Raw genomic sequence first — 13125 nt, forward strand, 5'->3', positions numbered from 1 at the left:
TATATATATATATATATATATATATACACACACTAATTTGACCTTCCAGCCCGTTCTCAATTTCGCTTCGTTGTAACCTCTGTTATAATAATGTCTTCTGTTTGGTGGCCTTTTAATTCTGTCATACTCCATTGTACATTTTTTAACTGTCCCTCTGCTCTATGACATATACAACCTGAAGTAACGTTGTGGAAGATGACCTTGAAGAATTGAGCACAGAGAGAGAGAGAGAGAGAGAGAGAGAGAGAGAGAGAGAGAGAGAGAGAGAAAAGGTGTCAAAATGCTGCCTAGTTACAGGACCCTGTAACTAGGCAGCATCCGAAACGCTAAGATATCACCTCAGCATTTTGACAAAATAAATCTTAAGAGCGAATTCTCCCTTCAAACCAAGCGCACTGATAAACCTAAAAACACGGTCACTTGAGAGTTCTGTCTGAAACTGAGGTGAGCACACGCAGTTGTTGCCGAATTCCCCCCGAAGGTGTCCGACTAGGAACCAGGATGTTTCTGGGAAAATGAAGTTTTCACCATTTCTCAGTAACATGCCAAAATATGTAACGTCTCACCTAACTGATGGTGTGCTCTGTAGGTACAGCTCTGGGGCCAAAGCAGAATACACTTAAGACATCTGTTAGTTTCAAGTACAACAATGGCTTAGTGCTGCTCTTTCGTCCCATGTCCTAATTACTCTCTTTGGGAAAATAAATGCAAAACCTTTCCTACCACAAACGTTAAGGCTAACAAGCCTTCGTAACAGTGGCAAGATGGAATCCTTCATAACAGTGACATGATGGAATCCTTCATAACAGAGACAAGATGGAATCCTTCATAACAGTGACAAGATAGAATCCTTCATAACAGTGACAAGATGGAAGCCTTTATAACAGTGACAAGATGGAAGCTTTCATAGCAGTGACAAGATTGAAGCCTTCATAACAGTTACAAGATGGAATCCCTCACAACAGTGACAGGATTGAAGTCAGCAGTGACAAGACTGAATCCCTCATAATAGTGACAAGTCTTTGTCCAGAGTACACGTAAGCTCTTTAACCACCATCTATTCTTGTAGAAATTCCTCAGCTCCTCAACCGTCCAATGACACCGATTGGTCATTGCCATCAATGCGTGCTGGCGATAAAAGAAAAAAAGAAAAAAAAAAAGTCACTCAAAATTTGAGTTGTTGTTATGATCAGCCAAAATCATGATTAGAAAAGGTCCCCTTTGACCTAACTTGTCAGATTTATCAGACATAATTGAATATCTATATCTGTCATAACACAGTAAAACTACACAGCATTCTTACTGAGCTGTGGGTCTTTTGAAAACTGCTATTGGACGAAATGTCGCTTCTACCAAACGCTATTAGCTTTCTAACTCAAACCTAGGAGTACGTCATATAATAATCGAGAACACGCGATGGAAAACAATGTTATTTAGTTAATGAACGGCTTCGACCAATGTGAAAATAAAATAAAATTTTGAATATATATATATGTCTCCCTCGGCATTTTTCCTAATATCTGATTTCTTCGTTCTGTATTGCTTACTATCTAATGTAACGCCTTTCAAACGAACACCGGATTTTTTGGAAGCCTGCATTTCAAGTCATTGGTCCCTGTGGCGGGCTTGCTCCGTATAAATAGGGTTCATGTTCTTAATAATAATAATAATAATAATAATAATAATAATAATAATAATAATAATAATAATAATAATAATAATAATAATAATAATAATAATAATAATAATAGCTAGAGATTGACTCCAAGAATCTGCTCCTCCTTTTAATTCCATTGGGACGTTTTGACCTTAACACGCTGAACCATTTTAGATCTAAAATAGAGGAAAAACAAAATTTTTAAGTTTTCGTTTTTGTCTTTATTTTAGGTCGAAAATGTCTTAGTGTGATAGAGCCGCAACGTCCCAATGGAATAAGAATGTTGACTGTAGCGCCTGTTGGGCTGCTCCTAAATAATAATAATAATAATAATAATAATAATAATAATAATAATAATAATAATAATGAGATATAAAACACCAAGAGATGAAGGACACGATCAGGAAAGAATATATGCAGAGACTCAAGGCGATACTCAAGTCAAAACTCAACGCCGGAAATATGATAAAAGCCTAAACACATGGGCAGTGCCAGTAATCAGATACAGCGCAGGAATAGTGTGGAATGGACGAAGGCAGAACTCCGCAGCATAGATCAGAAAACAGGAACAAAGACAATACACAAAGCACTACACCCAAGAGCAAATACGGACAGACTATACATAACACGAAAGGAAGGAGGGAGAGGACTACTAAGTATAGAGGACTGCGTCAACATTGAAAACAGAGCACTGGGGCAATATCTGAAAACCAGTGAGACGAGTGGCTAAAGAGTGCATGGGAAGAAGGACTAATAAAAGTAGACGAAGACCCAGAAATATACAGAGACAGGAGAAAGACAGACAGAACAGAGGACTGGCACAACAAACCAATGCAGGACAATACATGAGACAAACTAAAGAACTAGCCAGCGATGACAATTGGCAATGGCTACAGAGGGGAGAGCTAAAGAAGGAAACTGAAGGAATGATACAGCGGCACAAGATCAGGCCTAAGAACCAGATATATTCAAAGTACGATGACGGAAATAACATCTCTCCCATATGTAGGAAGTGCAATACGAAAAATGAAACCATAAACCACATAGCAAGTGAATGCCCGGCACTTGCACAGAACCAGTACAAAAAGAGGCATGATTCAGTGGCAAAAGCCCTCCACTGGAGCCTGTGCAAGAAACATCAGCTACCTTGCAGTAATAAGTGGTACGAGCACCAACCTGAGGGAGTGATAGAAAACGATCAGGCAAAGATCCTCTGGGACTATGGTATCAGAACGGATAGGGTGATACGTGCAAATAGACCAGACGTGACGTTGATTGACAAAGTCAAGAAGAAAGTATCACTCATTGATGTCGCAATACCATGGGACACCAGAGTTGAAGAGAAAGAGAGGGAAAAAATGGATAAGTATCAAGATCTGAAAATAGAAATAAGAAGGATATGGGATATGCCAGTGGAAATCGTACCCATAATCATAGGAGCACTAGGCACGATCCCAAGATCCCTGAAAAGGAAGCTAGAAAAGCTAGAGGCTGAAGTAGCTCCAGGTCTCATGCAGAAGAGTGTGATCCTAGAAACGGCACACATAGTAAGAAAAGTGATGGACTCTAAGGAGGCAGGATGCAACCCGGAACCCCACACTATAAATACCAACCCAGTCCGAAGGTTGGAGGACTGTGATAGAGCAAAAAAAAAAAAAAAAAAAAAAAAAAAAAAAAAAAAAAAAAAAAAATAATAATAATAATAATAATAATAATAATAATAATAATAATAATAATTCAAAGAAAACTCATACTCACATGAGTCAATAAAATGAAAAAGTAAATCCACAGTAGTATGTCTGTTTGATTCTGTTATTTAAAATATATAAAGCAGAGAGCTTTCGATTGACCTGCACGGTCCTCCTTGTCAGATTAAGAAACTCGAACAGACATACTACTGTGGATTTACTTTTCCAATAATAATAATAATGATAATCTCGGACCATATCAAGATTAGCGAACGCATAATTTGTCAAGACAATATTATACCACTTTGATTTGTGTGTGTATATATATATACACACAAATCAAAGTGGTATAATATTGTCTTGACAAGTAGTGGGTTCGCTGATTTTGACATGATCCGAGATTATCATTATTATTATTATTGGGAAAGCAAATCCACAGTAGTATGTCTGTGGTATAATATTTTCTTGACAAATAGTGGGTTCGTTAATCTTGACATGATCCATAATTTCTTCCGAACGAACCCCTCCATCCGACCTCGAACTTTCTTTCCGAAGCAGAAGGAAGATCTCTTCGATCTGCTGCTGCTGTTGTTGCACCGCCGTTTCACATGAATGAATTCATCAATCACTCGCCAATCGTCACTGGAAGCTGCTGGGAAGCCAACGCCACTGTAGCATATAGACACTAATCACGTCCAACACTTGAATAAATCAGGCCTTGTTGTACTGTCCTGTCATCCGGAGAGAATACGTTACTCTGCAGGATTCTCCCCGATAGCCACTTCGGCGAAACCTAGCAGTTGTCCAGCAAGAAAACTCTCAGTACAAACTCCCAGCACAAACTCCAAGTACAAGCTCTCAATACTAAATAATTACAAGTTCTCAGTACAAACTATAAGTACAACTTCTCAGTACAAGCTCTCAATACAACCTCCAAGTACAAGCTCTCCGTACAAGCTCTCAATACAAGTTCTCAGTACAAACTCTCAGCTGAAGCTCTCAGTACACATGACAAATTCATGTTTTCCATTACCTTGGACAATTAATATTGAAAGAATGGAAAATACTACAGAATCCTGGCCAACGGCCAAGCACTGGGACCTACGAGGTCAAAGCAAGAAGAGTATTTCAGTGATTAAGGTTGTATAGAGTAGAGCTTTGATTGGGAACAAGGTGTTAACCTGAACCCTATACGTGTCATCCCTTGCTGGTTCATCGTCGCAGTGCAATTCAATTCATTCAGAAAGGGTATGAGGTATAAAATAAAGGTTATTGTCATATACAGTCTTCAGACTAAGGCTTCAACATAACGATCCAGATGTTGGCCATACACGTATACACATATATATATCATATAAAAATATATATACATATATATTTTATATATATATATATATATATATATATATATATATATATATATATATATATATATATATATATATACATATATATATATATATATATAATATAATATAATATTTATATATGAATGTCTCTTTACGGCAATAGAACAGTAAAATATGAAGATAAAAGGCCCATAAAACACTATTTTAACGTTGCAACCATATATTTCGAGCACCTTCCTTCTGTGCTCCTGAGCCAATGGTAAAACATGGACATAGGATGTCTTACAATACCTACATATGTTTTGTATATATACTCTAGTAAGACATCCTAAGTCCATATTTTACCAGTGATCAGGAGCACAGAAGGAAGTGCTCGAAATATATGGTTGCAACGTTAAAATAGTGTTTTATGGGCTTTTTATCTACATGTATATGATTATAGATATAATATATATATATAATATATATATATATATAGTATATATATATTATATATATATATATAATATATATATATATATATATAGTACATATATACATATATATACATATATATATATGCACGTAATAAGTGTAAATTATTCGACATCATCGCCAGGAAAACAATTTAAGTTTAAGACTTCAAATTTTCAAAAATTGGTTTCATTTTATTTACTTAGTCTGTCCAGCACCTTCGAGCAGTCTGCTTGCTTTTCTTGTATGTATCTTCAACCATATCAGGTACTGTGAGACACTTTCAGCAGCTTCCATTTCTTATGAATTTCAATTACATTTCATCTTCAATTCAGTACAGAACAAGATTGCATTCTGATTCCCTTTCTTGCTTTCCTCCTCACTCTTTCCCGGTATTGTTTCAGCTCTTTTTATTTATCAAGTGGCATTGCTTCTCCTCAACTCTTCTTCACATTCTTAATTGTTCACATTCTTCATGGATTAGAACTAAAGGGCAGATTAAATTCTGTTTGGGAATTATTTTTGCAAAAGCAAAAGTACATCATCGCAGGTCAACATTTCAAGATGACTCTCTGAAATCTTGCTACACACTTGCTTTCTCAGTTCCTGGAATGTAAATATATTTATAAAAGATTCCAGAATAATAGGCATACAGGTGCAAAGACAGGTGCAAGAACAAAGTCTTCCTGTACAAGTGCAAGAACAAATTCTACCTCTGCAGACGCAGGTGGAACCAGCATCAGCCACTAAGTGCAAAAATCAGGCGTAGAACAGAAACTTTATTTTCAAGTTGATTCACTCTTACTTTGATTTTTTTTTTTACGTTGCATGCAACCAGTGGTTATTCAGCAACGGGACCATCGGCTTTACGTGATTTCCGAACCACGTTTAGAGTGAACTTGTTATCACCAGAAATCTAATTTTAATGTGCTTTTGTCTTTTTTTTTTTTTTTTTTTTTTTTTTTTTTTTTTTTTTTTAAGACGAATAGCTTTAAAACAACACAGGAAGTTCACCTCTTCTGCAACTGGTTCCTGATGAAAGGATTCCTTCACTTTTAAGATGTCGTACATGCAGCGTTCACAGTTCTGACAGAAGAACAGAACGCCACTTAGTAAAAAGTATTCTTGTACTGTGATGACATCCATAAGGGCAAAGAACTTCACTGCATACGATGCCCACCTTTGTTCTAATCATTGTAACGCCGCTCGGAAAACCTCAGTAACTTCCTAAGGGCGAAGACAAAAAGGCAAAGACCCTCGACAAATAGTCATTTTGGCTTTTCTCGAGAACTCCCAGACTCCTTTGCATCCTATTCCCACGATGCTGACAGGACAATTGATAGTGCAATGGAGGAGATAGCAGGAGAATCAGAACAGACTACATAAATTAATCAGGTAGTACTCCACTGCCGCATTTAAACTAATTTTTTTTTAAATATCAAAAGCATTGCTTAAATAACTGCTGCTCCTAAGGTGGCTGTCTTCTTGATGCCCAACGGACAGAGGACAAGCGAAATAAGCAAAAATAAAAAATAAATAAATAAATAAAATAAATAAAAGATAAATAAATAAATAAAAAAATGCAACCGCGTACAGTGCCCAAAACAAGAGCAGGAAATGTTTATTAAAACTTAAACGTGTTACGACCGAAGTAATATTTGCGGCAAAATAATAATAATAATGATTGATAATCATGCATGACGTCCAACTACTTCAATGAAAAAAGTCTAAGTTAACCTATCAGAAAAAAATGCCTCCGAGACAATTAACTATACAAAAAACAAAAAAACAAAATCACACACACACAAAAACAAGAGTAACGGTTATTGCATACGTCCTCTACAGACTATTGTCATTCTACACCACGCTCAAAAGATACTCCATCTTCCTTATACACCATCTCTATAAATACAAGTTGATGACAAATACCTCACGTAAAGACAGATGAATAAAGACTATTTCATTTTTAAATGGACGACTGCACGTCTCGTAACAGGACATACAAAAGAGCTTCTGAAATGGAAGCAGTTACAATGACATTTCATGTCTGCGTGTGTGCGTGTGTGAGTGCGTGACCTTGTATACATTTCGATTGTGACAATAGAATTTTTTTTTTATTAATATCATGACGGTAATTATAAATGGCGATAGTATTAATTTTTGTTTGCGTTGATCTTTTAATTGTGATGTATTTCAAGGTAAAATATAGTACAGTTTTAGTGACTGCTATTAATGCCCGTCTGTTTCATTTCCGACTTAATGAAAATATCAACTGACGTGGGATTATTTCTTCGCCTTTTTTTAAACGTAGCTTCGTAACTTAGCAATGGTGGTTAGACTTGCACGTGCCAGCATTAGTACACCTTTTCATACATGTGACTATGTCTGCATATACGATCCTTGTCTAATCGACCGACGAGTCTACTAAATCGTCTCACAGGTGCCTGGATGTTGACCAGAACCAGCGCAGGAGATTATTTCACGTTGGACGTTGCTCAACTGAAGGAGAGGGTAGACAAGATTCACTGAACGCCGTCTTTAGTCATTTCGGGAAACTTCCTACTTCGCTGATCCCAAGGACCACAAAGAACCCAAAGTTTTGGTTTTACTCTGTTCACTTCGACGTTATTCTCATAGCTAGAGAGAAAGAGGGAGAGAGAAGGCGAGTGAAAGAGGGAGAGAGAATGCGAGAGAAAGAGTGAGAGGGAGGGCGAGAGACAGTTACTTATATTTGAGAAAAAATGCCTGGAAAATGAACGCCAAGCTAAAAATCTCTCGAGAGATGGCTTTGTATCACAAATGACGCGATTCGTGCTGACGTGCATATCATAAGGCAGAAAAACACCTGTCATTCATGACACCTGTCATCGACTAGATGCCATGCCCTATGAAATAAGAATATGTAAACGCGAATCACACCTGTATTGTTACTGGAGTCTGAAAATAATGCAACATTTGCCCGTAAGTTTCCGATACCCACTTTACGGTATTGAGGTGTTGTGTTTTGCTCTTCAATAATACCCTCCCCCCTACTCTACCCCCACTCATGCTTAACCTCTAACGTCCCTCCCCCTTCTTCCTCCTCCTCCTCCCCCTCCTTTGAGGCCACTCGGGAAATTAATTACGTGATTTGTGAAACCTGGACTATGGTCGGCCAAAGCTTCGAAATGAAGGTGCACCCTGCAGAATGCCACGAAGAATGGACCCTACGGATCTGATTGTCTTTTAAAACAATGGAGGTACGGGACGCCCCCCTAAAAGACAGGTGTGCTAAGCTATCGCTTGCTGTCAGCTGTTATTTCGGTGGCAAACTTTCCAGCTGATTTTGAAGGATGGCCAGCTACATGTCTGTCCATCACTTTGTCAACAAGGCTCACAGCTGATTTACTACACATGACATATTGCCCTCTGGAGTGAGTCATGTAATTTGACAGAACTGTCCACAAGTGAGAAGGGACGGCTGAGAGAGAGAGAGAGAGAGAGAGAGAGAGAGAGAGAGAGAGGTTGTAAGAGTGACTCCACAGGGCAACTTCTTACCTGTACAGTTTTGTGAGGGAAGTCCTTCAAAATCATCTTCTTACGAAACACACAACACACTAACTAATCCTGACAAGGCACTGTGATGAACTGCTGGATCGTCAGAGCAATGTTCACACCCTCCAACAGTGTACACAAACACACGCACACACGGAATTTCCTGCTGCAATACCGTCCACATGTACACAGCCACAGACAGACCCGTCCGGAGCTACCAATGGGCGATGGAGCCAATTCTCTCTCTCAGTCACAGTCTTCCTTAGTCAAGTTCAGCACTGGGCTGCCAGATGTATGACCACCACACCTGTCATCCTCCAGCGACCGACGCACTTCCTTCGGTCGTCGTCTTTCATGGTGTTGTTGGTTGGCCTCGACAAAGTTTCCAAAATATACCTTGGCATCAACAGAGGGAAAATGGTGGAATTTCGTGGAGGGTTTGGGGGTCTCGGGGGGGGATCTTGGGCAGGTCTATCGGTGGGAAGTGTGATGACGATGGTTGCTGTGGCTGGCACTAGGCGTCTCCACTGTCTGTAAACATGGCCGCTTTGGCCGCCGGGTAGATGTGATCTCCAACTGACCCCGCCGCCTGTGTCCTGGTCTCCCGAACCTCCTCTGCCGCCACGACTTCGGCTTAACTAAACCATTCATAAACAAACCGTTGCAGCCGCTCCCTCCCAGCGGGCTCTGGTCTCGGAGGAATATATTCGGGCTTCGGCTACGACGAGAAGGAGAAAGTGAAATCCGTGCGAAGACGGCGCAGACTTTGTGTGACAAAACGCACCGATTCAACAAGAGACTGACCGTCCGTCCGACGGAAGAAGAAGACAGACCGAACAGACAGTCAGTCAGTCGCTCATGATGGCAGTATCTCTCCGAATGGGAAAAGTCAATGAGAAACGAACCATTCTATATTTATGAAAGACCCTCCGCCCATCTTCGAGTCCTGACGTTGGAATCGGTTGGCGATCGGTGGTCGTTTTCTTTTAGCCCGTCTTTGGCAATGTTGCAAATGCTGGAAATGGAGAAAAAGCGGCGTTTTATTACTATAAAGGGAATGTGTGCAGTTCCCTCTCTCTCTCTCTCTCTCTCTCTCTCTCGAATATAACGGATAACGGTCGAGAACAGGAGTAGCGACTAGGCAAGGAGATTTCAACGCGACATTAAGTACAAATCTAAGCGAAACGCCTCTCTCAATGCCATAAGAAAATAAACGCGTTTCAAACTCCATATATGAGGGGGAGGGAGAGGGTGATGGGAGGGGGTGTTGAATAGGGAGAGGGAGGGAGGAGGAGGGAACCTCAAAGATAATGGGTTGCTCTCTGGGCGAAGGAACATACCAAATGAAACAGGTGCAAAAACAGAGAGAGAGAGAGAGAGAGCGAGAAAGAGAGTACACTACGATGGTACACGTGCACACCGGGATACATCATTCGTTTGTCACAAACACAACTGCGATTTCCAGTGAGGAAAACAATAAATGGAGAATAGTAATTCTTGAATGAACTGATCCTTGTCAGTTGCAACAAGTAATTCCATTCACAAACGAAGATAGAGAGAGAGAGAGAGACTTAACCTTTGTACGGACTATATCAAGATACAGCGATGATAATGGTCTAAACTAAAGTATTGAGACTTAAACATCACTAGTATTTAGTATTTTGGTAGCTGTTCTGAGCATTATATGTGTACCATATATGCCGCCCAGATTAGCAAACTGTAACCCCGTCCCCCGAGTATATATATATATATATATATAATATATATATATATATATATATATATATGCTTATTACAGTAAATGCACGTGACTTCATAAATAAGCGAATTCCACAGGCAAATGATAGTCAGAAATCCAAGCGCTTTCGTCTTTACTAAGACATTGTCGAGGAGCTCCTTGACAATGTCTTAGTAAAGACGAAAGCGCTTGGATTTCTGACTATTATTTTCCTGTGGAATTCGCGTATATATATATATATATATATATATATATATATATATATATATATATATATATATATATATATATATACTCGATGCTCTGCGTTCTAGTTATTTATTGGTCAGGGAGACACCACAGCACCATCTTCTTTTATTCGCTTAATGCTAATTCTAAACACAATTGACTGAGGAGGAGGAAAAGTCTTATAGTAGCATTGCATACCAAGTCTAGATTTTCCTTGTATGACGTACTACACTGTCTGCATACCAGTTACAGTCTGCATTTCAAGATTCATCTAATACCATTCATCGCATGCAAAGTTTTGTATACTTTTCAAGTTTACATTATCTGTAGTTCAAGTGAAGCTTGAACTAACCAAATCTACGTTCTATACCCAAATACGCATGTCAAGTCTAAATTATCTGCATATCTAAAACCATAATCTGCTTACCAAGTCTAGTATCTGCATGCAAATTAAAAGTTACCTGGATCACATCAGCTGGGTATCAAGTATACATCACCTGTAAAACTAAATATAATGTTATTTGATGACTAGTTCATTTCATATGCATATAAAATCAAAATTTCTGAATATGAAAGTATTTCCATTTAAACTTTTGACATCTGTATACCACATCGGAACGTCCAAGCACTCGTTTAACCTGTATATCAAGACTAAATGATCTCTGTACTGTATCATAGATAAGATACTACATTCAATGAGCAAGAGCCCCAGGTGACATAAAGCCAGCTCGATCAAAAACAACAACACCTGTTCAATCGAAAAATCATAAAGATGAATTTCAGGGATTTTTGTTCAAAGTCCTCGAGGACGTAGGAGCCAGACACGGTCAAAGTGGGTCCGTTACTGTAAATAAGAAATAACACAGAATGGATTAGAATATAAAGTTTGGGCCAAAGGTCAAGCACTGGAACCTATGAGGTCATTCAGCGCTGGAAATGAGATTAAAAGAAGGTAGGATTGATAGGCGTAAAATTATGATATTATTGTTAGGAGATGGTGCATAGCAAGATGGAAGAAAGATACTAGGAACAGAGGTACAGTAAAAGGAATGGAAGGTGTTGCAGCCAGGGACCGAAGGGATGCTGCAAAGAACCTTTAGTGACGCCTACTGTGCATCATGCGAGGTGCACTGACGGCACTACTCCCCTACGGGGAGAAACAATACGGTGTTGTCAACAATTTTTAACTCATATAATGATAATTTGGTTAGTTTCATTCACACAAGTTTGTTTGTCTATTTCACAAAAAGATAAAAAAAAATAGTGGTATTAATATTCACCAGGTGAACAGTTAAGCTACTCTGAGCGCTGAGAATGAATTTAAATGCCACCGTCATTGAACAAAATCTCCCGCGCAGCTGACAAAATGAAAACAGAAGATGAAGAACCTTCTCTCCCGCCCAGTGAACCAACCCACTGGCGAGGGTTCGATTCCCATGAGAGCCTGGGCACCGCCATGAATAATTATCAATCCCAGTGAAAAATGCCATGAATAATGAACAGCTCTTCCAGTTCCTCATTCGCACCATCGGTTGTCTCCCGTAAGAATGAATTACGATGGCTGCTGGTGTAAGTGACGACGGTCTCTTCATAGAATATTGGACAAATATCTCCGCGATTTGTAAAGGCATCAGGGGAAATTCGAGATACAGTAGTCATGACTGTGAGAGGTGGACAAGACAGTCTTCTGCCATGAGGAGTTTTAAAGATTTATTTATCTATTTATTTATTATTTATTCATTTGTGAATGGACAAAGGACATTGTCATTCGTGGGAATGATTTTCTTTATTATATATATCATCTATCCTATTATATATATATATATATATATATATAATATAGATATATATATATATATATATATATATATCTACTATCTATATCATATATCTATATATATATCATATATATATATAGATATAGATATAGATATAGATATAGATATAGATAGATATATATATATATATATATATATATATATATATATATATATATATATATATATATATATACGTGTGTGTGTGTGTGTTGTGTGTGTATGCTTGTGTGCGTGTTCATTCTTTCGCTTGTGGTGAATAAACCACAAAAGAGAATGCTATCAAAAATTAACCTGGCAGGTTGATTGTTTCAGGAAACACAGAAGAGAATTCTCAACCCCAGAAACAAATGATACGGACGTCTAAACAGATCCTACGGAAAGACCAAGTCTGACTACGATCCATCTAGGACTGAATACAGAATACAAGAAACCTCAGGAGCAGTGATTATCATCATATCTCAGTGACATTAGCTGAAGACAGAAAAATGGCGGGTAGGAACTTATCCTAATCTGAGAACAATTCACGAATGAGTCATGTATAAATTTGGGTCTGTTCAAAGGAGGGTAACATACGCTACCTAAAGAGAAAGTCCAGCTACTTTGAAGCAGACTTAACTACACCCAACATGAAAGGCTATGAACACTTATCACTATTTGC

The sequence above is a fragment of the Macrobrachium nipponense genome, chromosome 12 (genome assembly GCF_015104395.2).
Source record: "Macrobrachium nipponense isolate FS-2020 chromosome 12, ASM1510439v2, whole genome shotgun sequence".
Classification (NCBI taxonomy): Eukaryota; Metazoa; Arthropoda; class Malacostraca; order Decapoda; family Palaemonidae; genus Macrobrachium; species Macrobrachium nipponense.